Here is a 27,984-nt window from a genome sequence, read left to right as displayed (position 1 = left end):
GGACACAGGGAACTTCTATGTATGTTAGAAATGCTTTTTATCTTAGTGTTAGTAGTGGTTCTTCAACTGTATACTGAGAAGGAGTATGACCATTCCCATGATAAACTGTTCTCTTATGAAAGATAAAGTTTATTATAACAACAGTTTTAAAAACTTAAATTACAATACACCTACAAAATTATTTATGAAGCAAAAGCAAATAATAAGAAAGATGGAGTTAAAGTGATGTGGCACAATATTTGCTCAAATTGTTCACTATTCTTTTAAAAGCCTGGTGTTGGTAGCACACATCTTTAATCCCAGCATTCAGGAGGCAGAGGCAGAGGCAGGCAGATCTCTGAATTCCAGGATAGGCCAGTCTACAGAGCTAGTTCCAGGACAGGCTCCAAAGCAACACAGAGAAACCTTGTCTCAAAACAAAATAAAAACCAAACCTGAATAAAAGGCAAAAAAAAAAAAAAAAAAAAAAAAAAAAAAAAAACCTACCCAAAACAAACAAATAAACAAAAAACCATAAAGTAACATATTTTCTCAAAAACCAATGGAAAGCCAAAATAAATACAAACACATAAGGAAGTCAAATAAATCATTTGAGAGTCCTTCAAAGCTTCATATCAACATTTTCTGATGGCATAATTTCTGTTCTTTCAAATAAGAAACCCAAATGATTCCTATGTTAGTGGAATGGTGCTAGGACAACTTAGGAAGCCCTGTAATCTCAGTCAAACAGGCTAAGCAAACATTTGCAAACATTGGCTCAAAAATTCCTCAGCCAAACATAAGTATATGACTATAAAAGTTCAAAATTAAATTCTGTTTAACTGAACAAAGTAATGGAATAACATTTGCGGAGACTTGTTTAGGTTGTGTGAGATGGTTGGGTGCCGGGAAATGTGTAGCCACCTTTCATTTATGTTAAAGAGACAATCTCTTGACCACTTCTGATTGTATTGCTAGACATATTTCCCAGACTCCACAAGGTTCTGCTCTGCAGATGGCACCCTCTCAAGTGGACTGTATTTTTTGAAAGTTTTCTTTCCACTAGCCAGGCACCATCACTTGTCATGAGGGTAGAAACTTTACTTCCTGCCCCTAGTATTCACCAAATATTAAATGGATGAATATCAATAGATACCTTTCTTTAAAAAAAGCTTTTTAAAGAAATTCAACATCCATCCCCGATAAAAAGGTTGGGTAAAATGGAAATAAATGACTAGTTTTTAACATGATAAAAGAAAAAGCTATCTCATATTTAAATCTTTCCTCATGCTTAATGTTGAAATAATCCACGCATTTTCTATTAGATTCAGGACAAGAGGAAATGTCCTTTATTCCAGATATAATTGCCAAAGCAATTAAACCAGAGGTTGATATAAAAGGCATTCTTATTGTTAAAAAGGAGGTTTAAAAAAATCGTTATTGTTTGCAAGTCAGCCATGGTGAATCAGCTGTAAAACATATTAGAAAAGAAATGGAAGCATTTAGCAAAGTGGCTGGTTACAAAATTAATATAAAAAGCTAATAGCTTCACAAAATAAACAAGAAATGTGATGGAAATAGCAATCAGTCTGAAAATGTAGTACAAAGAAAATTTTATAAATAAAAAAATCAGAAAAAAATAATCTAAGCATAAGCTTTACAAGAAATGGGAAGTACATATTGAAGAAATAATGTGAATAAAACCACAAAATCCTACTCCAAAATAGAGAAGATTTTATGAAGCCATAAGAAATTCAATCTGGTAAAGGTATCAATTCTTTCTAAGTTAATCTTTGAATTTATTGCAGGCACAGAATAAGCACAATAGAATTTCTATTATAGCTTCACAGCATTCTCCACCACTTATCTAGAAAAATAAGCACATGAGAGTAAGTTACGGATTTCTGCTGAGAGTGTCCCAGTGCAGGTGAGCCTTCATCCAATGCCAAACATCCTTCCACTTTCACAGGAGAAAAGAAATTTCCAGAATGGAGGCAAGATGGTGACAGAGACAGAAGTTGGAACAATTTATTCACAAGTCAAGAGAAGCCAAGGATCAAATGCAGGACTAGGTACGATGAGGAAGTCATAAAACATATTCTAGAAAAAAATGGCACCTGGATTTGGGCTCTGACTTCTAAAGGTGTTAGAAATAAATTCTGTTTTAAGCCACTAGTTGTGTAATTATTTGTGACAGCAACTAATACACAACTCAATCCTATCAAATCCCAGTATTTACATTTTAAAAATCCCCTTATGATTCCCTATGTGTGAGAGCTACCCCTGCCCTGAAATTAAATGGAAGGAACCCTGGCCCTATGCATAATTCAGGTTCCCTGTGGCTGCTTCAGTTTTCTCAGCTTTTGAGCCACCAGTTACAGAGAAAGAAGCATTATCTGTGTTAGGGTAAATGTATCCAATACAAGAGGAATGGATAAGGACATTAGGGACTGTCAACATGATGAAATATTTTAGTCACCAAATAAGATAAAGACTAGCAATGAGAGTCAGGGGGTTTTTGACACAACACCAAGCTAAGGCAAGTGTGTTATCAGATCAACTCTACACTATAATAGCTGTGAATAACATGCTTCTTCTATGTGGCTTCCAACAGCTTTATTTATTGGATGGTGGGATTATGTTTCTTCTTCCTTTGATATAGCCTTAGAGATGTCCTTATGGTGAATTTGTGCCATAATGAAATGGTTACTCATACAAAATGGTTACTCCTGCAAAAAGAAAAGGTGGTCAAGACCTTGCCAGGAAGTTCTACCAAACTGTCCTGAGAGAGAGGTGAACACTTGCTATTGAAGAACAGAATGCCATGCAATGGTTTCAATTCACTTTGGAGTGAATATCTAATTCCTGCTTGCATTCTTATTAGCCATTGGGTATGAGGTAACAGCAGGGAGGGAAGTCACACTCCTGTCCTGACACCCTCTGGCCCTCTGGAGCCTTACCTTTCCTGCTGCTAGTAGCTCTACCTACTTCATGGAGATCGTTCCTTCTTCCCTGTGCTTTATTCCTTCTCTTCCTTTTGAATAAGCCACCTGATCATATTGTGAGGCTCCTGCATGAAGCCTGAGAGATCTCCTTGGCCAAACCACCCACTAGGTACACTTCTAAAAAAAAGTTTAGGTTCATACCAAACACTACACTGATGTCCAGAAACATGATCCATGACTGGATGTCACATGAAGCTCAGAATTTTACAGTAGGACCAGTTTACCTAGTTGACATCTCCTACTGATAAATGAGGGACAAGAACTCAGTGGGAAAGCCTGGTTTTCATGGAATACAGGAGCATGGGTGACCGGGAGTAGCACAGTGACAAGGAATGATGGAAGCAAAAGCCCAGGTGGAGTGATATGAGGATATGTGTGAGGAGAGGAAGGCTAGCAGTAAGCTAAGAACGTAGTCATTTCCTCAGTCACCACAGCCAACGGTCACATACAGATGCTGTCAAGCGACAGTAAACTATTATTTGAAGTTCTGTGTGGTGATATATTGTTTATGATCTAATAAAGCCACTGAAAATCAGAATTCAGAGCTAGCTACAGCCATAGAAACTGGGTGGTTGGGGCACACACTTAAATCCCAGGACTTAGAAGACAGAGGCACATGGATCTCTGTGAGTTCAAGCCCCACAATCTAAAAGAGAAACAGCTCACATCTTTAATCCCAGCACGAGAAAGGTATATAAGGTAGGACAAGGCATTCAGTAGTTATTCTTAGGCAATTCATCTCCAGCCATTGTGAGCTGAGGATCTCCCCAGCCCTTGGTAGAAATAAGAGCTACTGGCTAGGTTGCTTTGCTTCTCTGATCTTCAGCTTGAATCCCAATATCTGTCTCTGGTATTTTATTACTCATACTACAGTTCTAGATTCCAGAACTCTGAAATATAAGTGTCTATAGGAACAGGCTCTTTCCGAAGTTTAGACAGGAGGACACTGCTTGACCTCTTCTCATGCCTGATGATTGCCAGCAATTTTTGACATCCCTTGACTCTCCGAAGCATCATTCATATCTCTGCTTCTCATGTTACATGGTTCTTCCCCCAGTGTGTCTTTCTTGGCATCCAAATATCCCTATTATAAAGTTGGAGGCTATCATCTTAGGGCCCAACCAACTCCATTATCTAGCAACATGATAGAATTATGATTTCATTATATCCATAAAGACTCTTCAAATGAAGACAGGCCCACTGGTGGCAAGGTGAAGGCTTCTCCATATCTTTTGAGAGGGGAAAATAATTTGACCCATCACAGAGAGTACTCTTCATGGAAACATTAAGGTAAAAATTACAGGAAAAACATCAGCTAATAAAATCAATGGATAATTATTATCTATCAGGTTTTAAAAGCTTATATTTTGAGGCTAACACTGGCCCTTTATTGACACTTTCATGGTTAAATAGGACAAAAGTCAGAAAAGCAAGATATATATTGACCACTTAAAGGGTCCGCATGGTTTTTACACAAAACATCATTTAGCCCTCATGAAACTAGAGCAGACATTTGTGTTCTCATTGTACAAATGAGGACATTGAAATGTTCCTACAAATCATTCAAAGTGCAGTTATTCTCTGTTCAAATGTACTATGGATGTAAAATGTACACTGTTTTTAAAGCTTAGCATGTAAAATTTCTCAATATTTTTATATTAATGACATGTAACTGAAACTATTTGATATGGTAAGTGAAATATGATAAAATTAATTTCTCTTTAGTTTTTGTTTTAATACAGATACTGGACACTTTTAAGTAAAAAGCATGGCTCACAGAATTATTTTATTGGAAGGTTCTGATTTAAATGACAGCACTGACAATTAGCAGAGTCTGGCATAGATACACACTAAGGACTACAGAACATATCACTTTCATCTCTTGTTAGGATCCCATTCTTACAATAAAGAATGGAAGTTTGAAACCTTTCCAGAAACAAGGTACAAATGATTAAGAAATACACTGGGGAATGAACATCATTAGCAATCAATATGCAGTTTACATTTGATAAATGAAAGACAAGAATATGGCCATCAGCTTACCCTCAGAATCAATGTCTAAAGATGAGAACAGAGACAAGGCAGATTACCCACATGGATAAGAAGGGTCCCAGGGTCTCACAATGTGCTATCATTCAGTGTGTCCAGATGCAACTTAAGCTAGTACTATCCATTCTAGAAGTCTAGCCCATAGCATATACTCAGCTCCATCATGGGAGGAAGTATCCTGGCTAGAGGGTAGCCCCATCTGGTTTTGGAGTGGCAGAGAAGGAGGCCATTCAATGCTTCACTGGTCTGCTTTCTTTGCCTTTGCAAAAGGCTCACCAATTCTTCCTGAGAGTTGTCTCTTATCTTAACTGAGTTCATACATTCTACACTGACTCAAACAAATCAGGTATCCCATCTACCTGGGACAGTTTGCTGTAGAAAGGAGATGTTGACTAAATGCTGAAGAAAAGAAACAGGCTAATGAATGAATGAGTGTTCTTCCCATGAAGGAAGCCTATAAGAAAGAATCTGATGTCTATGATGAGCCTGTTTTTTTTTTTTTTTTTAAACTGTGATAGCCTTTATGTACATGTATTGTGTGAGCCCTGGAACTACTATATGTAGTTCAGTCTAACACAATAGGTGTAAAGATGCAATAGAGCCCATTCACCAGGAGTGGAATAAGGCCCAAGCTCAGGTGCATATGCAACTAATTTGCCTGAGCAGCGACTTCCCAGGTACCTGCAGTTACTAGCACAGCAGGAGTTAGAGTTTCCTTGTCTTGGCATCAGTCTGAAGCAAACCATCTCCTTTTCTCAGAACTTTGCTCCCCACCCCTGCCACTGTCACTGCCCTCAAACACTCTCATCCATCCTTACCTGATTTGGATGCAGACCCTAGAACTGGAGGTTAGGGATCCAGTCTGTAGAGGACTCCTTCCTTTCTGTCTTTTCTCCCCTCTCTCCTCTCCCTTTTCCCCTTTCCCCTTTGTTCTCTCTTCTCATTCTTCTTCTTTCCCAGCCCCTTAGGTTTAATCTCATCAATTTATTTGTAGCTTTTGTTTGAATGCAATTAGCCTAATATCTTTCTTCCCAGTTCTTCCAGCAGTGAAATATCAGTCAGGGACCAACACAGATGGGCAGATAAGCAGGTAGAGGGCACTCTGGGGTCTAAGATGACCCAAGTGAATGTGTTGGCCTCCTTAGGGTACATGGCCAAGATGCTGGCTGCTCCCCTGCTTCTCAAGCTTTGTGTGAGGATGAATTCATAACTTTAAAAGGACAAAAAAAGCACACCGAGGTAGAATGGTGTAACATGTTATGGATGAGTAGCTATGTCTTGGCCAGAAAGCAGCAGTAATAGGTGTGTGGGATGGACTTAAGGGAGGCTGAGGAGAAAGTTGTTCTGCACATTTACGTACAGTTGTCTGATAGGATAAACAGTAATCCTGAAGGGCATGGCTAGAGTGTGGTTTCTGGGAATTGAACTCAGGACCTGTGGAAGAGTAGCCAGTGGTTTTAACTGCCGAGCCATCTCTCCAGCCTGCATTTTCTCATTTTATATGGCTCTTAACCCATTGCTCCTTCTACCACTTCCTCAATGCGGATCCAACTTTCATCCTCAGACATTACTTTGTGCCCAAGTATCCACTATGCTTACCCCGCTTCCTGATGAAGGCACTACATTTACAGACCCCCTTCATCAGGGCTGGTTTAATGTCATGCAATAATGAAAGGCACAGTATAACCTAGAGAAACACCAAATGGTTATGTTTGACACCAGAATAATAACTCTTGAAAGTTCTTTAAAAGAAATAATTTGATAATAGGACAAAGAAAATTCCTGGAGATGTCCATGGAAACCTCATTTATAAGGGGGAAATACTGGAGGCTTTGTGAATGTCACAGGGGATGGTTAAATAAAGTATGGTAGTGAGCTTTATGGGACATTATGTGACCATTAAAATGCTAATAATATAACTCTGGTATAATTTAAGTAAAAGAAGTGCATTTAAAATTATAAAGATGCAATAATTACAGGTGCATAAAATTTTCATATGCCTGTAGACAAGGAGTAGAAGGAACTGAAAAGAGAAAAATGTGAGAGTCTGAGTAACTGAAATTGTTTTCATTTTCTGTTGTTATTATTATACTATATCAATATAAATGGCTAACTTATTAAGATGAATTTAAAGTCTGTGCAAAGCTCCCACTCAACAGGACTCTATCAATCTTGGCTCATTTAGCACCTGGAAGAACAACCTAAACCCCAGATACTGAGATGCACAAGTAGTCAGTGTCAAAGAGCCTTGATCTCTTTGCCCCTGAAAACATTTTGTTGCTACTGTGACTTTGTATACTGGAGGTTTTCTAAGCCTCAATGAAGAAAGCATTGCCTCCCTCAGCTGGAGCCTAATGTCACAGGGGCACTTTCTTTGAACAAAACTATATTCTCAGTTTGCTGAAAGAAACTTAACAAAGCCTAGTAGCAGATTCAAGGTTTTATCAAGGGTATTGTTATCCTATGACTCCTGTGGATCTGAAGACAAGCATCCCACCAGTGGATTCCCAAGTCCTAGGCAGAAGACAACAGGGCCTGTAACTGACTGCCTTTACCTCTATTTCACTCTGTGACTGAAAGATAGTTGTTTGAGAGAATTTTCAGGGGAGCAAGGGAAGGAAGGCTCTGTGTCTAAATCCTAATGCAGCAAAGCATCGTGTCTAATTTGGGTTACTCATTAAAACATGTAGCTGAAGTTGCTGTGATTAATTTGTATCAATGGAAGACAGTGTCTCCAGGGACAGATATAAGAGACATCAGATCACACAAAGTGTAGTGCTCAAGGCTTCATGAAATAGACTTTGCCATGTAACCATGGGCTTTCCATTCCAGGTAAAAACAAACTTAAAACAGTTCTTTGCAACATCTTTCTTCTTAAAAATGTAGAATGCAGTCCAGAATAGCATAAAGGTATTATAAAGGGAGCTGGTTCCATATAAAATTCTAAGTTAAGGAGATGTGAGTATTATTTGATATATATGGAAGAGGATGGGTCTGGGCAAAGAGACAAACATGATATCGTGTGGCAAAAGAAACTCAAAGGAGCTATTTTCCCTTACCCATAGTTCTTTGCAGCTCACTCCTCTAGCTCTTCTATATTGACTTGGGAAAGGGTAGAGAAAGTTGAGTAACATCACACATTTGTCATGCACTTGACTCGTGAGTATGGCCGTGTGCTAAGAATATTCTACTTGTTGGTGAAACACTCATGAATTAGAGGCTTTTCTGGAGGTTTAGTCTCTCTTTCTCTCTCTCTCTCTCTCTCTCTCTCTCTCTCTCTCTCTCTCTCACACACACACACACACACACACACACACACACCACTATAATGTAAGCCAGTCATTGCAATGACATATTTTCTCTGGAATATTTTGTAGACAAATGCAAATACTGCTTGGAGAAGGTAGCAGACAACCTAATTTCTTTCCAGTACTGGGGATCAAACCTAGAACCTCATTAATGCTAGGCAAGCACTCTGCCATGAAACATCAGAAATCTGCCATTCTATCCTTTGCCCTAAGAACTGGTCTGTTTCACATATAAGCAAAACCATGCTGTATTTGTCCTTCCATACATGGCTTATTAAATTTATCATAATATTCCCCAAATTGGGGTGGGGTTAGCACAATGTAGGTGATGGATCACAAGATTTCAATTATGCAAGGAGGACAAGTGCTGGAGATTTAATAGGAACATGGCAACTAATAGTTACTAATATCATATTATACACTTGAGATTTCCTAGGAGAATTAATCTTAAGGACTTTCACTACATACACAAAACTCATAACTATGTGAAGGGTTGTATATGCTAATATTCTTTGCTGTGGTAGTTACTTCACAGTGCACGTGTATGTGTGTTTGTGTGTGTGTGTGTGTGTGTGTGTGTGCGTGCGCGCATGCGCACATATGCATGTGAATTTTATGCTTTAAATAGATAGAACTTTTGTCAAGTGCTCTGCAATAAAGCCTGAGAAAGAACAAAAAGAAAAGCAGTAATGAATGATTGAGATGACTGCGGTAGGAACCAGGCATTAGATAAAGGGAGGGGCCACCAAGGTAAATTATCACTGTATGTAGAAAGGTACAGAGGTAAAAGAAAGTGGTGGCAGTAATGGGTTGAAATTAGCAGAACTATGGCGTGGAAGGAGGTGTCCAGAGAGGGAGAACACAGAGGTCAGAGAACACGCTGGATGGAAAAGCAGACTGGCTAGTGGCAGTTGCTTGAATTTGCTGGATAGGCTCTGTTTATGAAGGGTGGATCTTGGGAAAAGATGACTTAAGGGCTGAAGATGCAACAGGTGATGGATGTGCAAGTGCCAGCGGATGTGAGGCAGGGGGACAACTTCAGGCCACTGAGTTTCCAGTAGTGGCTCTGAATACACCTGCACAGGGGATTCCTCTGTATTCTTATCTCCTGCTTACATGAGGGGTCTCTGATTCAGCTGATCTACAGAAAGACCAGATCTGCCTGCCTTTGGATGCACAGGGATTTTGAAAGCCTGTCTGGGTCAGAAGGCCCTTGCTTAGAACACAATGTTCTGTCTTCTTTGCCATTCATTTTCCCTTCTGCTCTTTCCATAGCTATTTGCCATTTACTACATTGCAACAATTTACTAAAAGATCTGTGGAAATTGAGGAATAAGAAAAAAAATGAACATTTTATTTCATTTTAAGTTTTTTTCCAGATGAAAAACTTGTAAACCTCTGTCTTAGACTATTAGGGATGCCACAACAAACTACCATAGACTAGGTATCACAGACAGGAGAGGAGTTCTGCTCAAAATTATGGAGGCTGGGAAGACTGAAGACCAAGTCTTTGCAATTCAGTGTGATAAGGGCTCTTCTTTTTATAGATTGTGCCTTCTAGCTATGTCTGTATTGGTATGGAGTATGAGCCAGCTTCTCCAGAACTATTTTATAAGGAACCAAATACCATCACAAAGGTCAAACCCACTCATTAATCTAATTATTGTTTAGTCTTTCAAAGATCCCACTTCTCAGCACCACCATTTTGGGAATTATGTTTCAAATTATGAGTTTGGGTGAGGGGACACACAAAAATCGCACCATAGCAACCCCAATGTACAAATGTGTGGGTACCCTTGTAAAAGGGTTCCAAGACACCTGTTTGAAAAACACTGCCTTGAACAGAATAAACAATGTGTACTATGCAAATTTAAGTTGCAAATGGAACATGGCCACTGGGCTATTGATCTATTGGGGGAGGGGGAGAGAAGGAGTCATTCAAGCTGGCTAGGACTGCTTTCCTTTGTTGTGTTTCATTTGTTTTCTTTTAAATAACTGATTGAAAATGAGAAACTTCATGAAGTGCTGTGGTTGCAGTTCACAGAGAGCCTTGCCTGTTTTGATATCAGCTGTGCAGATGTGGGGAAATGATTTTTTTATCTTTCAAAATTGACTTGGTATGGGAAACTTTTCCCCAGTAATGAAAAAAATATTATCCCTATTTGCCTTCTGCAATTTTCTTTTGATGCTGAAAGGCCAGACAGTGAATATTTGTGTTAGAAATTTGTGTCAGGGCCCTCCCAAAGCCATCAGGTCAAGCATGCCATTCAATTGCATAAGGGGAGGGACAGTGTTGAATACCTCTGTTGAGCTGCAAAAATGTTTAAGTGGAATGAGATTTGCAAACTGAACCATAATGATGAAGCCATCTTTACTGGGGCATGAAGCATCCTCCTCTCAATCTGTCCCTACCAGTCCTGGCAGCTTAGGTAACTTAATTCCTTCCTGCAAGTACCAGGTTTAAATAGGAAAATAGTCCTTACAGTGAAGGACTATAAGGTTTCAACAAAGTACGGGATGGTAAGTTCTGGGAGTGTTTAGTAATGATAATGGTGCTTTAATGGGGTCTTCCAGAAACAAATGAATAACTGTAGATAACTGATCTGAGTATCATTTCTAATCTATAGGACAGTTGAAGGAAACAGTAGAGCCCAGTGGGTGAGGGAATGGGGGGGGTAGGGAGACAGGTGACAGAACCTGGAAGGTAACTTTGAGAAGATCTATGACCTTTCCAAATGGGAGGAAGCAGGACACAGAAAGGGCAGGGTTCCCAGGGCTGCTGGGAACGGATCCAGAGGAACAGAAGCAAAAAAGGAAAGCAGCACAGTGGGAGCTGTGAGTCAGTCCTTTGCAGGGGACAGCAGGTGGAAAAGAGATGGACACAACTGGTGACCATGAAAAATGCAACACGTATAGGTCCTGAGATTCAACAATGATCAGAATGTGCTCTGGGAAGTGTCAGGATTCTGAGCTGTCAACAGATGCAGGCATAAAGAAACACAGTACGGAATAAAAAAATGTTATTATAAAATAAGGAATGACACCTTAATCCAGGTAGGACAGATATATAAAGTATTCCTGAGATGATTCTTTAACTGAGCATACAATAGCATGATATAGATATATTCTGTATTTCTGATGTTGTAGATAATGAAGAGAAGAAGAATAGTGGGGATTATGACATGGTTGTAATGTAAACGTGGGTTTTGGGGTAGGAAATATTAATAAATGAAAGGCACTGGGAAAGTTAGGAAGCTCTGGAACATTCACAGAGGGCAACCTTAGTCACTGTGAAACAGAGTTGATATCTCTTAGGATCCTCAGAGTAACTGGAATCAAGGGTGGGCTTTATGACCCATGTTTCATCAAATTGATTTGGATCACATCAGCCATGGAAGCATTGCTTGTTCTGTTGATGACTCAGAAGGGGCAAGTATAAAGATTCAGGAAAGATTTTCTGCAGAGTAGGAGAATCGTGAAGCAGAAAACACATGGTTCTAAAACTGAGGCCATCTTGATATGATGGAAAATCTTGGCTGAAAGCTAGTTTAATACTGTAGTTGCCAAATTATAAATGAGTATGACCTTGGGGCAGGGACACCACAACTCTCAGGAGATCTGAGATGGGACCAAAGACAAGACATGTCTAATGAGTTTTCAGGAACAGAGTGGTCCACTCATGTATGTAAGCAGCTATTCCCTTTTACAGATGAGTTTGTTGAAGCCTTGGAAGGTCAATGGAAAGGCATGCCTAGTGGTGTAGCATAGGGGAAATTGATGACAGATGCTATAGCAATCTAGTCATGAATTATCCAACTCAGAGTTTTCATAGGGTGTCAGGGTTCACTGAGATACTACTAGGAGCCAGACATGCTACTTTCTGGCACAAGGAAAAGGGAGGGAACAGGAGATGATGAGGCAAGAGTGTTCCTAGCACATCCTTGGAGAGTGCAAATGGATCTGCCAACATGTGTGATGAGCTCTTCACGCGTCAGCCTGCTCGGAGGGTATCATAAAAGCTGACATAAATCTCTGGTGGGCTGCCAAAGGCCTGCTTCCCAGACTTCTTGATTGGCATAAAAGCTCAACACAAGACTCAAAACACATGCTCACAAGGGTGCAATCCACTTGAGAACAACTTGGCAATATGTACCAAGAGTTACAAAGAGTATTCATTCTATTCAGCCATGTAGTTGTGTGTGTGTGTGTGTGTGTGTGTGTGTGTGTGTGTGTGTGTGTAGGAAGAGGGAGAGAAAAGGAGTGTGAGAGAGGGAACTGTTGTCCAATATAGAAAACACATTACTCAGAGGAGGAAAAAAAAGCCAGATATGACATTGAATGGTTGCTTGGTAGCTATGACAGCAATATATCTAACTCTTGTAATATTTCAGCATTGTGAGTTTGAAAATTGCTGTGCCTAGATACTATTTTAATAAATTAAGCCAATAAACTAACTTCAAAGAAGTTCATTTTGCCTCAAAGGTATTTGGGTAGTATTAGAAACAGGGTTTGAATTCAGGTTAATCTGATTTGAAGGTCATGTTTTTTTCATAATGATACAATGCTAACATAAGCCTGTGGTTCATCATAGTGTTATCTGAAATATGAGAAAACAATAAAAGAATGGGAAAGTAAATTAGGGAATGCACAGTCAATGGACAATTATGCAGTCATTAAAAAAGATAAGCTGTTTCCATGGTACTTTAAAGGCATCATGATTGTGATAAAATGCTTAATGAAAAATTACAATAACAAATTTTATGTAATTATTGTTAGGTAAAATGTATGCATATTAATAAAGATAAAACACGAGGCAAAATAATTGTAGTGTGGTGGAAATTATAGGTGTTTTTCTCTAATATCTAAATTTTCTGTAATATGGTTATAAAAATTATCTGAGGGAGGCTAAGCTTACAGAATGAGAATGTGGTTGAGTACACAGAGAAGTATACACATACTAAGTTCTTAAGACATCCTGAGGTGTCTATATATGCTCATCTTCCTGATCTTCAGCCATGATGATTGTAGACAATGTGTTCAAAATTAGGACTTCCCCTTCCAGCCTCTTCTTCAGGAAGGCCTCTATAGCCCATCCACTTTTTTCACACAGTAAGATACATAAGCTTCAGCACTGAGAACTGTATCCCAGGACTACAGGTATTACACTGGCCCAGATGGCAAGAAAGGACAAAGAGAACTTTGAGCATCATTGCTGACATGTCTGTGGTGCTTACTATTGCCAATGTGACAGCATCCAGATTGACCTAGGAAACAAGCCTTTAGGCATGCCTGTGAGGATTTGCTAAAATGGGTAAACTGGGGTGGAAAGAGCTATGTTAACCAAGGGCAGCACCATGCCATCTCCCAGGCTGAACAAAGCCAAGAAAGCCAGTTGGGCAGCACCATCCATCACGCTCTACTTTCTCACAGTGCACTCAATATGACCATCCACCTTGGGCTCCTGCTGCTATGACTTCCCTTCCAGGATGGACAGCATCATTAAACTGTGAACCAAACCCCTTTATCACATCAGTAGAAAGAGTGACTACTACAGTGACTAATGCTGGGAATGACTGGCTGTCTTCATGGGCCATATCTCATGGAGTGTTGCCCAATGACTCCAGGAAGAGTAGAGCATACCTTAGTAAGAAGAAAAAACAGCTGTGGGAGCACGGAGCTCACCAGTTCTGTTCTTAGTTTTTACCTTTCTCCAGCCTTCCTGAGCAATCTCAACCACATGCTACCTAGGGTCAAAGGACTAGTGAAAGCTTCAGCTAGGGTTAATTTTGATGCCTGGAAGCTGGGGGGGGGGGGACTGAGCCTCAATGTGCCCCCAGTGGTCCTTTCTAGGAGGTCACTGATGTATAACAGGTCTTGACATGCTCTCTGCACCTCCACACACAGACTTGGGTCCTTCTATGAATAGGTTGATCCCCAAGAGCCACAGCCAGTTGCCCATTGATTTTAACACTTCTTATCCTATCAACTCTCCGTGTTGATTGTAATCACCAGAAGGGAGTGACTCTGATCTAGACATGAGCAGATCTTGCCTTAGTGTATAGCTGACTGGACATCCACAGACCAGAGTAGACTATAGTGTCTGGGGAGATTTACCGGAGTTTCATATTCATATCTGTTTCATTTTCTTGGTTCACAATTCTAAGGTCCCTGAGGGGATTAGGACAATGTCCACAAAGATTACAACTATTGCAAAAAGTGCTTGAAATTGAAATATGCTTAGACTGGAAAATGTATGTACAAATTATTACAAGAACAGATACAGAGGGCTGGAGAGATGGCTGAGCGGTTAAAAGAACTGGCTACCCTTCCAGAGGACCCGCTTCAATTCCCAGAACTGACATTTGTGGCTCACACTGTCTGTAACTCTAGGGGAAAGGGATCAGAGTTCCTCTTCTAGCCTCTTCAGTCACCAGGCATACACACATCATACAGACATAATTTAAAAAGTATAACACAACAACAAAAGCACAAACAAAACAGATTCTGTGAGGTGGACTGATAACTTAGTATCACCTAGCCACACACCAATGCTCTGAAATCAGGCTGCAACCTGAATGCTGACATCATTTGACAGGAAATAACCACCTCCAGTGTCTTGACATGAAGAGAGGAGGTCTGAGGCCATGGCAGTTTCTGTAAAGGAGTGTTCCCTAGTGGATTTTTGGCATCTACATGGGAATAGGTATTAGGGAAAATGAGAATACATCTATGCAATCTATGTATCTCCTTCTGTTAGGAAATAACAAACTGAAAGTTAAGTTTTTAAACAAGGAGCCATCTATGCCCAGTCGTCTAACCTTGAGCATATAGATTTCCATCCCAATCTGGACATATTGTTCTACTCTCCTCCCTTAGATCCATTTCTATTGAACACAGAGAGCTATTATTTTGAGCACAGTTCTGCAATCAATGAGAGGCATATGAGTGCTTCTGCTTGCTGCTGACAAATCTATAAGAGGGGGAAAGGAAAGCAGGAGTCAGACTCTCCTCACCAGCTGTAAAAAAGAGAAGTTCACTTCTATGTCCCCCAATTCTGTTCTACATTGTAGAAAGATCAATCGACACATCCCAAATAAAGTGATTACAAAGTAAGACATGGTTTATTTTGTCAGGAAGCCATTAAATGAGATAAAGTGGATTACAGGAAAATGGAAATGTGTTGGACAGTGTGAAAAGTAAAATTGTGATCATCAACATATCAGAGACACTGTGAATGCATGGTGTCCAGAAAGAAAATGAACCTGTTTATAAAACGCTGGCAGGTGCAGGAGATTGTGCATAAGAGTGACTTTCTCCTCCCTCTCCACATATCATAATGTGATGTTAGAATATCACTAACATTCTTAGAGAATAAATTACTTAAAAATATAAACAGTCAAGGTTGAGGAGTTGGCCCAATCAGTAATATGTCTGCTGGGCAAGCATTGGCACCTGGGTGGTACCCTAGCACCAGTGTAGATGAGGACAGGTGGATCCCCCAGAGCTCCTTGGACAGCCAGTCTAGCCAACAAGTGAGCACCAAGTTCACTGTAAACACTGTAACACACACACACACACACACACACACACACACACACACACACACACACACACACACCATGGAGGACAGAGCTAAAAAAGAACTTACAGAATTAACTTCTGTCTTCCATTCATACCTGGCATACCTGCACACACACAAATATGAACACACTCATTAAGCAATCCTATAGAAGGAGATTTGATTCAAGTTTGAATAAAATTTTTATCCACTTTTATTTATCAATCAGTCATTTGCTGTGTGTCGTTTTCAGCAGATACCATCTTTGGATTTGGAATGCGGGTATTAATAAAAACTCATAGCTTTAGCAAGTCCATGGCTAAGAAACTGAACTTTTTATGAGTTAAAGGCAAATTTGTTGGTCATTGGGGTATTATATATCCTATTAAAGATACAGACCCTTGAGATTTCACATGGACTTTTAGGTCATGTTTGTGAACGAAGTGATGACAAGCTTGACTATCACTGATTGTACTGTTGCCACCTTAAGAAACCAATCCTCATGCACTAACAAATCACTTTTGGACTTAATGAGTCCCTCATAAAAGATTGCATTCTTTTATATGGTCAATAGTACGTATGAAGGTCTTGTCTTCACAGTACAGGATTTATAAAACAGGGGTACACAAATAAATATATGATAATGATAAATTGTGGCATGTTATATAGGAATGAGAAACAATGGTGTGTGGAAAAAGTCTGATTTTTTTGGACAACTATAGGGGCCCTTTCTGAGAAGGTAGATGTATATAGTAAAATGAGTTGGTCAAGGAAGAGCAGGCACATGGGTTTTCTGGCAACAAAGACTTCTGTATATAATAAACCTGAGGCAGGAGAGAAGGTCATGGAGACACAGGAAAATGAGATTGAGAGACACAATTCTTTCAGTCCAAAGTAGGCAGTTCTGGTTTTATATGAAACACAATACACCTCTATAAGTCAGGTAATAAAACTATGGGGGATATTAAAGCAAACCTAAATATAGATAAATTTAATATTGTAAAGATGTCAATTACCCACACATAGTTTTACACAGTCAATGTTATTCTAATCAAAATGGCAGCAGATGTTTTCATTAAATTTGATGAGTAGATTCTAAAATGAAAGCCCCCAGGGCAAGAATAACCATGATTTTTCTAAAGGACAGAGAAAGGGATGTGCTCTATCGGAGATCCAGATTAAATGTGAAATTATAGTAATTGTGGTCATACATGGTTGTTATTGAGGCCAGCAGAAGACAGAAATCATTAAAAACTATGAAATATAAAGAATTTGGGGGTAAGTTATATCTATAGCCAGTAAAGCAAGGAAAAATGCTGGACTTACAGAGATGACTGAATTAAAGTATTTACTCCATACTGGAAAAAGTACCCTGTATATTTCATTTTTCAACATATGTAAAAATAACTGCAAATAGGTAAAACATATATTTCAGGAGCAAAACTTATAAACACTGGTAGAAATGCAGAAAATTGTTCTTCTCGACTTGGGTTAGAGGTAACTTGTTTTAGGAACAGACAGATTCTTACCAATACAAGCCAAGACTGACAATTTGATAATAAAAGAGTTAGGGTTTTCAAAATATACATTACAGGGGGTAAAACTATCAAGCCATGTGTGTAGTCAAGTGGATAATCATCAAAATATGTTCTAAAATACATCACACAGCTAGAGAAACCAGGGCACATCTAATTGAAAAGTAAAGGGCAAGAGTAGAAATCTGATAGAGAATCAAATAGAGAAGGATAAGGTAAGGAGATTTATCACTGTTCATGATTATTTATGATACCAGGGTTATTGTACAGGAAGATAGTAACTAGATGCCATTTGACAACTGGCCAAGAGAAGCATGACAATATTGAAAATAGTGTCTAAAAATTAATCACAGTACTGGTATTTTGCTTACAATATTGTAAACTAGTTAAACTTGTTCAGAAAATTGTTTGACTTTTGTTGTGGGGGGGTAGTTAAACATTCATTTACTCTAACGCACTACCCATTTTCTAGATACACACTCAGAACAACACACACACACACACACACACACATACACACACGAATAATTAGAAGGAATGTATAGTGGTCTTGTCAGTTCTGGGGATTGAACCTGGGACCTTGTGGATACTAGGGAAATGCTCTACCAGTGAGCTAATTATGTTTCTCATATGTTTCTCAAGCTGGTTGTGAACTCACTCTATAGACCAAGAATGTCTTCAACTTGTGATTTCCTGACCAATTTCTCCCAATAGCTAAGATTTTAGTCCTGTATTACTTGACTTGAATGGATAGTGTTCATTTCAAAACACTGAAAAAAGCCACATCCCAAGAGCAACCCCCAATGTGTGAAAGGTATACTCTGATAACATCAAACAATGGACTAATAGCAGTCAAGAGGAATGAATTACAACTATATTCATCAGTAGGAAGGCATATTAGGAATATAATCTAGAATTAAAATGCTTCAAGAGATTATATAGAAATGTTTAATTGTAACCCACAGAGGCAGCTGACCTGAACAAGGGGGAGTTCATGGACCTCCAGACTGATAGCTGGGAAACCAGCATTGGACTGATTCAGACCCCCTAAATGTGGGTCTTAGTCAGAAGGCCTGGGCAGTCTAAGGGACCTCTGACAGTGGAACTAGGATGTGTCCCTGGTGCACGAAAGGACTTTGGGAGCACATTCCCTATGGAGGGATACTCCCTTAGCCTAGAGGCAGGAGGGAGGGCCTAGTCCCTACTCCAAATGACTTGACAGATTTTGTTGACCCCTCCTTGAAGACATCACCCTCCTTGTGGAGTGTGTGTGTGGGGGGCTGGGGGGTTCAGGGGGCATGTGAGGAAGGGAGGGAGGGAGAGGGAACTGGGATCGATATGTAAAATAAGAAAAAAATAAAAAATATTTAAAAATTGAAATAAAATACATAGCTGTAAAAAAACTATTTAAAATGTGAACGAATTATGTAGAGAGTTCAGAACACTGGAGGAGGCAGAAGGATGAGTTGAAAGACAGAAGTAAATACATGTACTTCTGGAGACAATAAGTAGATTAAAGATATGGTCAAAGTTCTGGATGTGTAAGAAATGATGTGCTATGCAAGAATGAATGAATGAATAAGAAGATCACATACAGAATGAATGAAAGTAAAGTCACACACAGAACAATAAGGAAAGGGTTTCTTATTTTTGGCCCTCAAGTGGTAAGCCGGAGTCTATTGGTAAAACTTCCTAATTAGCAAATGTGGAAACCGAGACCTAACCTAGAAAAGTACTAATTCAGATACATCATTTGCCAATGGTAAACCAAAAGTAAATATTAATTTTCGTAGCTGAATAATTCTCAATCTGATTTTCAGTAAAAGACACATGTTAAGAACATGCCTAGAATAAAATAATAGACCAAGAAAACCTTGATAATTATAAAGGTTTATGATAATTTGAAAGACATCATATGTAGGCATGCATGTGTATGCACATACATATATTTCCTTTATATGCATATATATGAGCATGAAAATCCTCTATACATGTGCATGTTATTTGTGTGTTTGCATATATATATGTCTAGGTGTATGTGTATCATATATGCTTGAATACATGTATGTTTGTGCATATAAGCATGTAAGTGTGTGTTATGTGTTTGCCTTTGTATCCAGGTGTGTGTATACTGTGCGTTCATGTGTTTTGGTTTGTGCATATGTGTCTACATGCATTGAAACCATAAAGTAGAGCAAAACTCTGTTCTTTGGTGCCAATTGTAATGAAATGACTTCGTTCTGGTTAAGATAAAAGCAAAAAGTAATGAAAAGAAAAGAGGCAGTTGGGTTGGGGTAGGAAAAAAAAAAGCCATCTACTATTTCCTAAATGATGACAGAGATAAGCTGGAATCAATCGCAAATTTGAATTCCAGCCTCCAGGGGCTCAGAGCCACCACCTGTCCTAATAGTAGATGAAACCTGCAGCTCCCTTCATTTTGTACTAAATACTAAAGGGCCCTGACTGAAACAGAAACATACCATGCAGACAGTTAAAGGTAGTGCATTCATGCTGCACTGCCCACCCAGCTTGGCAGAATTCCAGAGGGGTGAAACAGTAAAACATCAGACATGAAAAGAGAACAAGCTATGATGTTTAAAGACATTCTCAGCAACTTAGACACTGCCTCTGGGCAGTGTATTGAAAGGACATGGTCACCAGGGGAAGGGTTCCCTCACTAGTCATGTGACTGTACAGAAAGGTCCCCTACAAAGACTCTGGGCCCACGCAGTGCATCAAAATGCAATCTCATGTAAGGAGTATGAAAGAGCCCACACTGGGCAAATACATACCTACCTCCGTGTTAATCCCTCATCTCTCCTAAAGATTCTTTCCTTTAATCTAAAAATTTCCCTGAGAAAATTTCTAAATAATATTATGACAAAAAGTTCATGACTTACAACTGGGAGCCTCTTAAGATGATGAGGCAGTTCTCCCAAGAGGTTACTGTCCTCTCCACCATGAACCGGAACAATGGTGAGGAAAGTTAGGATTTTGGATATGATGTAAGGACATATATATATGCCTTGATATGTTGCCAGAGAATCAGGTATCTACATGGACCAACTTACATAAATGCAACTTACCTTGGAACATGCCTCCTCCCTTCAAGACTCTGAGTGTCAGAAATCAGCCTTTTCAACTAGAGTTGTTCCTGATAAAACACTTCCTGCCTGTCAGGCTCAGACACCCTGCCCTGTCTATGGCATCTACCCAGAGATGCCTATATTTTTACAGTTTCAGGAAGGAAAGAAACACCGTAGCAAGAGGGAGTGATGATCCCAGTGATAAAACAAAAACAAAAACAAACAAAGAAAAAAAACTGAAACGGCTTCTAGCTGTCTCGGAGCTCTGGCTTTTTTTTTTTTTTTTTTTTTTTTTTTTTTTATTTTATAGATATAGGAAAGACCTCTGGGCAAATATTATGTTTTGTGTACATGTGTATCTTTCTTAATCTCATAAAAACAATAGAACCAACTTCTGCTATCTAGGAGTGGGAGAAGAGTCATAAATGAAATGTGTGGTGGGCTCCTGCATCTCAGTTATAAGATGCAATTATCAAACATGAGACGTTGATGCAATGCTTCTCCCTGTGTGTCTGCCAATACACCACACCCTATTCATGCAGTGATCTTGAGGGGGAAAGGCCAAAAGGGCTTCTCAAACTTAAGCCTTTAAGAACACAGGCACTTATATCTAGCTATGGCTAAGGAATAATCTGGCTTCGGTGTCTTCATCAGAAGCAGGTAGAGGATAGACCAGTAAGATGGAATATGTAGTAAGCAATGGTCCAGGTTGCATTTACTTAGCAGGTCCTTAATGGGATATTAGAGGCTGGGTTTATTTCACATTGTGCTTCTTCAAATCCTGTATGTTCACTGAAGTTCCTCAAAAGGTTTAAAATTAATGAACAAACAAACACACTCAGATCTTGTAGCCAGAACCCTCTGTAAAAATCCTTAGCCTTTGGACTGTGATGAAGCCCATCTAGCTACCCACTGATTGGTATAACTATCTCATTATTTATGTACATACATTATTTTCAAGGGTTCAAAATGTGACTTAAAAAATAGGTTTCTTTTTTAGGAGAGTGTTAGGCTCAAAGTAAAATTGAGGAGTGATAAGAGGTAATATACTAATCTTTAACCAGGCTTAAAGCCACTAAATTACTTAGACAGAAATTCATCATATGTAATGGTAAGTCCTATACATTCATTTAAAGAATATTTATTGAATACATATTATGTACAAGCTACTATTTTGGACTGTTCATGACCCAGTAGTATGGGGACCAGAGGCCTGGTGTTTAAGTTCAAGTCTGAAGGTCTTCTGGCTGAATCCTTTTTGCTCAGCAGAGCTCAGCCTTCTCTCTACCCAAATCTTTACCTGATTGGCTGGGGCCCCATTCATATTATGCAAGTCAATCTGCTTTATTCACACTACACTCATTTAGCTAATTTCATCCCAAACATCCCTACAAAAGCATGCAGTGTAATTCTTAACCACACTTCTAGATATTGTAACCTAGCCAAGATAACAGAAAATTCATCATTGCAAGGCCCATAACTCATGGTGCTAAAAGTACAGTATATAAACAAATTGAGTGTAGTCTGTGGAAAAGCACTTTAAAAAGCAAATGGCTAAAAGAGGACCAGTCTGGGACAAAGAGGGAAGTAGAGGGAAAACCCTCTTGGAAGGAAAGAACAGAAGGAACAAACCCTATAAAGGAAAAAAAAGCTAGGAAGGTGGAGACAGGAAGGATGGAGTTCTGAAGGTTGCAAGAGACTTTGAGAGCCTAAGAATGTGATGGAAGGCCAGAGGAGCTGGAACACAGCATCTAATAGGAAGAGGTCAAATGGGAGAGGAAGCAGAGGCTAGATGACTCAGTGCCCTAATATGCAGATGAGGTCGAGGTCAAGGACCAGGATGGGCATTGGATGTGGGGAATGGATGGGGTGCAGACAAGAGCTACTCGATGGTCCAGGCATAAGATGGCACTGAGAATAGGATAGGTGGAAATGGGGCCATTTGGCCTGACCTGGGACTATTGGGGCAGGAGAAATGATAACTTTCTGGTGGATTATCCGTACAGCATCTGGGATAATAGATAACTCACATTTATGGCATGAACAATTCAAAAGAATCAAGAGGCTTCTTTTTCTAGTTGCAAGCCTGGCTTACCATACTACATAGTGGACTGCATTATGGAAATCATATATCCTAATTAACATAGATCTGGCTTACATTACTTACATTCAGGTTTAGTATTATATTAGTCACGATTCAGATGATCCCTTCCTACCTCCTGTCTATCTGCAATACACCATATCGTGCTCTTCCCACTGTGCTTCTGTGGACAACACACACGAGAGCCCAGTGTTGATGAAGCTTGAGTACTTACTGTGGTAAAGCTAAAGGGCAGAAGGTGTTGTGTGCATTCATCCAGATCCAGTATCCTCCTCTTTGAGCCCTTAACCCTGATCTTACACACAGCTGGCCATCTCTTTCCATCAATGTTGCTATTGGCCCCTATCCTGTTCAAAGCTCCTCTGCCTCAGAACTCACAGCCTTCTTGCAGTGCATTCTACTGTGTTGTTTCCTGGAGGCCCTGCTTTCTGTTCAGATTGAATGCAGCCATCTGTGTGCTGGAAAAATATTGACAATTCTCCGACCTATCATACCTTTTAAAGGCGTTCCCACACAGCAATGCTGCCTTGTTTTACTGAGGCAAAGTCTGTGTTTTATTTAACTCTGAATGCTGGGTACCTAGAATAGCTTGCAAGATAAATGTCAATCAAGTCTAGTATAATCAAGACACCCATTCCTGCCTCATTAGGGTCTTCTCATTCCCTTTAAGCTCCTCAGATTTATACACTGTAATTAGAAACTTGGTGATTTTGACTGCTAAACAGAAAGGCTTTACTGGGAAGTTTCATATGTCTGAATTTTAAATATTTTCACACTTCGTTAACCCAGTTGCAAGTGTAACATCTTCTGGCCCAATTCCCTCATGTGGTGTGAATTTTATTTTGGGGCAGAGATGAGCACAATTAATTGAACTGAAGCAAAAACACATATTGATTACTATTTTTCATGAACTCTGAGCAGTTTTTCTCCCAATGATTTTATTGGAGAACTTTGAGAAAATGGTTTGACAGGCTTTCGCCCTCAGTGACCTCATTCTAGCTGCAAGTCCCAGTCTGCTATTGTCATGGTCTAGGTTTGAAGAATTCTGGTTGTCCCTAAAAGCTGAGTCAGGTGGAAGATGCTGTACTGTCCTTTCACATCTAAGCCCTGATTGATGAACCTTGGAATCCTACTCAGACATAAAAACTGTGTGAATAGCAAGATTTCTGCACTGTTGATGAAAATGCTTGGCTCTTTGGAGACCATTAAAAAGGGTCATCCCTTAGCACATGGCCCTATCTTCCATGCAATGACTGTCAAGCTTCCATTAGGCAGATACATCCAAATGAGTTTATAATTCCGTAACTACTTAAACTGCCTCTTCCTTCTTAAGGTCCAAATGGAGAAACTTTAGGATATCTTTTAGAACAGAGCTTGTTATGCTCTCATGTGCACCAGAATCATCTTCTAGGTGATCTTGCTCACTGAAGCTCTAATGTCATGTTTCTGGAGCCTGAGGTTCTTCACCTTTGGCATGGTCCTATATGGCGCTGATTTTGCTGGTCTAGATAGAAGACCTCTGACATCACCTGTCACATAGGAGGGGAACAATCACAGACAAGCATTCCTTATCTGTCACTGGAGTGAATTCCCAGTTATCTGAGGCCATGATCGCATTCATCCAAACTTCTTATTACAGAAGAAAAGTGTACTCTTATAGGCTCTGCAGAGAATTCTGAGCTCTTCCTTCTGTGAAAAGAAGAGGCATGGTGACTACTGCTGGTTCACAGAAGTGTAACAGTCATGGTGAGACTCACATCTACTGTTGGAGAAATATCCAGAAGTTAACCTGCCTAGGCTCCAAAAACTTATTGAATTAAGAACTCCTGACTGAGTAGAAACTGCTGAGGCCTATCAGCAATAAGAACAAGGTAGCCATAACAAACTTTATGTCTTCCAACTAGGTGCAAAAAGTAAATGAGTCCTCATCACAGTTCCATAGAAGATGGAAGTGTTCTTGCTTACTGCTGTGTTTTCCACACTCACAAGACACTGGAATCAACTGTTCACAGAATAGCGAGGTGTTCTTTTAAGAATATAAACCTCACAGGGAGGGACAGCTCAGTGGGTAAAAGCACTTGCTGAGTAAGCATGAGGACCTGAGTTGGATTCCTAGCATCTCGGTAGAGCAGAAGACATGTCTATATCTGCCTGTAATGCCAGCATTGCAAAGAAGAGACAGTGTCTGGGGCTCACGGGTCAGCCAGCATAGCCAAAAAACAAAAATAAAAACAAAAAACAAACAAAAAACAAGGTGAGTTCCAAGTTCAGTGAGGGACCCATATCTCAAAAGAGTAAGATTGAGAATGACAAAGTAGGACATCCGATATCCTCCTCTGGTCTCCACACATGCAAACTCACACATGTGTGTATACACATGCATGCTAACACACACACACACACACACACACACACACACACACACACCTGATTTTTAAAATTTCAATGTCTAAATTCCTTCTAGAGTTTCCCATTCTCCTCAAAATAAAAGGCAAACTTTAGGCCCTACAGATTCTACTCAGAACTTAGATACTCTCAAACAGTGTCTCATTGTTCTTCGCCATGCTCACATATTTTGGCCATTCTGGCCCCTTATTTGTCAAACATTCCAGTCATTCGTACCTCAGGGCTGTTGCACTAACTAGCTGTCATCATTGCTAGGCTTTTCCAGACTCTGATTAGGTTACAGGCAAAACAACCACACACAGGTCTGTAACATTTACTTTGCATGTTTGATATGGATTTGTTTATCTCTCAGTTCTTACACAGCTCAAACCCGACATAACTTGACACATTCAGATTATAAAGTGGAGACTAAAGTTCAAAGACAGAATGGTACTTAATCAAAGCCACTCAGGTTTGGGGGTTACAAGATTGATTAAGTATAAATCCAGGAGTTGTTGTGTGATGTGGATTTAAAGGGGAAGAAATTTTGTCTGAACACTGCTTGAACCCACTCTGCTTAAGATAAATACATGATTTCAGCAATGGAAAACTAGCTCACTTTTGTGTGTGTGTGCACGCGTGTGTGCACAGGCACATACATGCATTTGCTTTAATGTTGCTGAGTCAAGGTCGTGCTGTATATAAAAAGGCAAACACAATCCAAATTTCTCTTCCATTTGTGTCATCCATTTGTGACAGATTTTCTTCTGTCACAAAATACTGTTTTTTGAGGCTAGAAGGTAGTGTTTTGTGACTTATGGGTTCCTCTCTGGAAATTACTGCTAGGGCCTAATTTTAAAAAGCAAATTGGTTTCATCTAATTAAATTTGGAAATTGCCTCATAAACACATATTTCATTATAGACATCTCTAAAAGCAAGGTTTCCTGTTTGCTCACAGGGGGCAAGGCTGGCTTGAGCTCATTGTGAAGGGAATTCCACCTCTCTCTGCTCAAGAGGGCATGGTCCTCTGCCGGTTGCACAAAATTTCTAAAATGCCACATTGTCTAGGAAAGCACTTCTCAATTGTTAATGTCCACATGAATCTACTAGGGGTTTGGTTACACTGGAGATTTTAACTCAGGAAGCACTAATGGGGTCTGGCATGTTGTATTTCTGAAGTTCCCAGACGATGCTGGTTCATGGACCACACTGTTATCAGAGCCTACACCTGCATTCGGGAGTATGCCATTCTGGCTGATGATGTTCTGGCACATCAGATTTCTATCCCTCAACTTCCCCATTTTTATGAAGTGTTAATAGATAACACTAATTATGTATTTAATATGAAACATACAGCAACCTCATCTAGTAAATTTCATTAATACATTTTCTAGTTTGTTTCTTTTTACAATTGAGAAGCCAGATATCTTAGGAGAATATGTGATGTGCCACCATCCCCATACCAGGTAATTAGGTAAACTTGGATTCTGATCTAGGTGCCTGACCTCCACATTAACTTTCTTACCATGCTTGGGCCTCATTAGTTTGTGAGATGCACCATCACAGCCATGCTTACACACAGAATACAATGGACCAAACACACAAAACCAGTATCCCCTATGATTCTGGTGTGTTCCCATATGGCTCACAGAAATGTCATAGCCCACAGAGTTACTTGAAAATATCACCATAGAGCCATCTCCAAGAGTCCATCATGGAAATATATTCAGGTTTTTGATTCTACACAAGGAAGTGGGTTCATAACTAAGTAAGCCATCTTTCTCTCACATTGTGTCTACTGCTCTAGAGACTGTATCTCACTCCAATGTTACAAATTCAGGAGTTGTTACTCAACAAATCTAACTCAACAGTGTTTAGGCCCCTTTCTATGTCCATCTGTTTCTTTATGTAATCACAGAAAGGCAAAGCATTGCTTTGCTAGTCCAGAGCAAGACATAGCCATTTGACTGATGCTACTCTTGAAAAAGAAGTCTATGTAGAGATGCAGACACACTTTCAAAACAGTAGAACCTAGTGCTTTCCAAGAGCAGGTAAGTGTAAGGAACAGAACCTTTTCATGACCAAGCTTTCATCATGAGAAAATGAGCTTTCAAATGAGGAAAATAAGGCAATTGCCACAAGCTATTCATAAAGCTAAATTCATTCAATTTCAGAGACTTTTATTGTGAAATGACATCCTTTTGTAGCTTTGGAATCATATCTTTTTAATTAAATGTTAATAAGAGATGGTAAAATAGCTTATGTCGGTTTTTAAAAATCTTTTCAATGTTGCTGGTCCATGAATTCTGAATCCACATACTCCTAGAATGGAGAAATTTCATATGATAGTACCATTGCTCACTAAATCATGGATCTTTACCCTGCTGTATGAAAAATAGGCTGCTATACAAAGTAAGTCTGTATGTCTATCTGTCTCTGTTCCTACCTTCCTTCCTCCTTCCCTCCCTCTCCCTGTTTGTCTCTTTGATTGTGGTCTCTAAAGTGAAAAGCATACAACTGTGAAGTACTATGATTTGATAGGATTTTTGTTTCTCTTTCTTCCCAAACAATGTTTTAACCATATCCTACCTAGTCAACAGTGCTGATACAAATGTTTCTCCTCTTGCAATAAACACAGGAAGAAAGTTTTCTCTGCCACCCAAGAAGTATCACAGACATTGGGATGCTTGTATTCCTCCTTCAAAGTGATAGCCATGAGAACTACACCAAGCTCCCTGAACTATCTAAAATGAAGACACTTGATAGATCTTTTGAAATCACATGTCCAGTGAGACAAGGAGTTTTATATTGTACATAGTGATAATCTTGTACTTCAGAGATGCCTGGGGACTATCCATGTCTCTAGAAAGCTTATGGGTTCATTAGGCTAATTCTGAAAAATACCTCATAACACCCACAGCACCCACTCCCACATCCCATGTTGCACAGGTGCAGGTGTCTGCATGGATGCTCAGTG

At 39.5% G+C, this 27,984-nt stretch overlaps 1 protein-coding gene across 1 annotated transcript in view; it reads right to left on the bottom strand.

The window, feature by feature from the left end:
- The window catches only part of Ptprt (protein tyrosine phosphatase receptor type T), a 1,080,054-nt gene that overhangs the window by 327,821 nt on the left and 724,249 nt on the right, over positions 1-27,984 (bottom strand). The window lies entirely within an intron of this gene.

Source organism: Phodopus roborovskii, unplaced genomic scaffold (assembly GCF_943737965.1).
Source record: "Phodopus roborovskii unplaced genomic scaffold, PHOROB, whole genome shotgun sequence".
Taxonomy (NCBI): Eukaryota; Metazoa; Chordata; class Mammalia; order Rodentia; family Cricetidae; genus Phodopus; species Phodopus roborovskii.
This window is presented reverse-complemented; position numbering and strand designations above follow the sequence as displayed.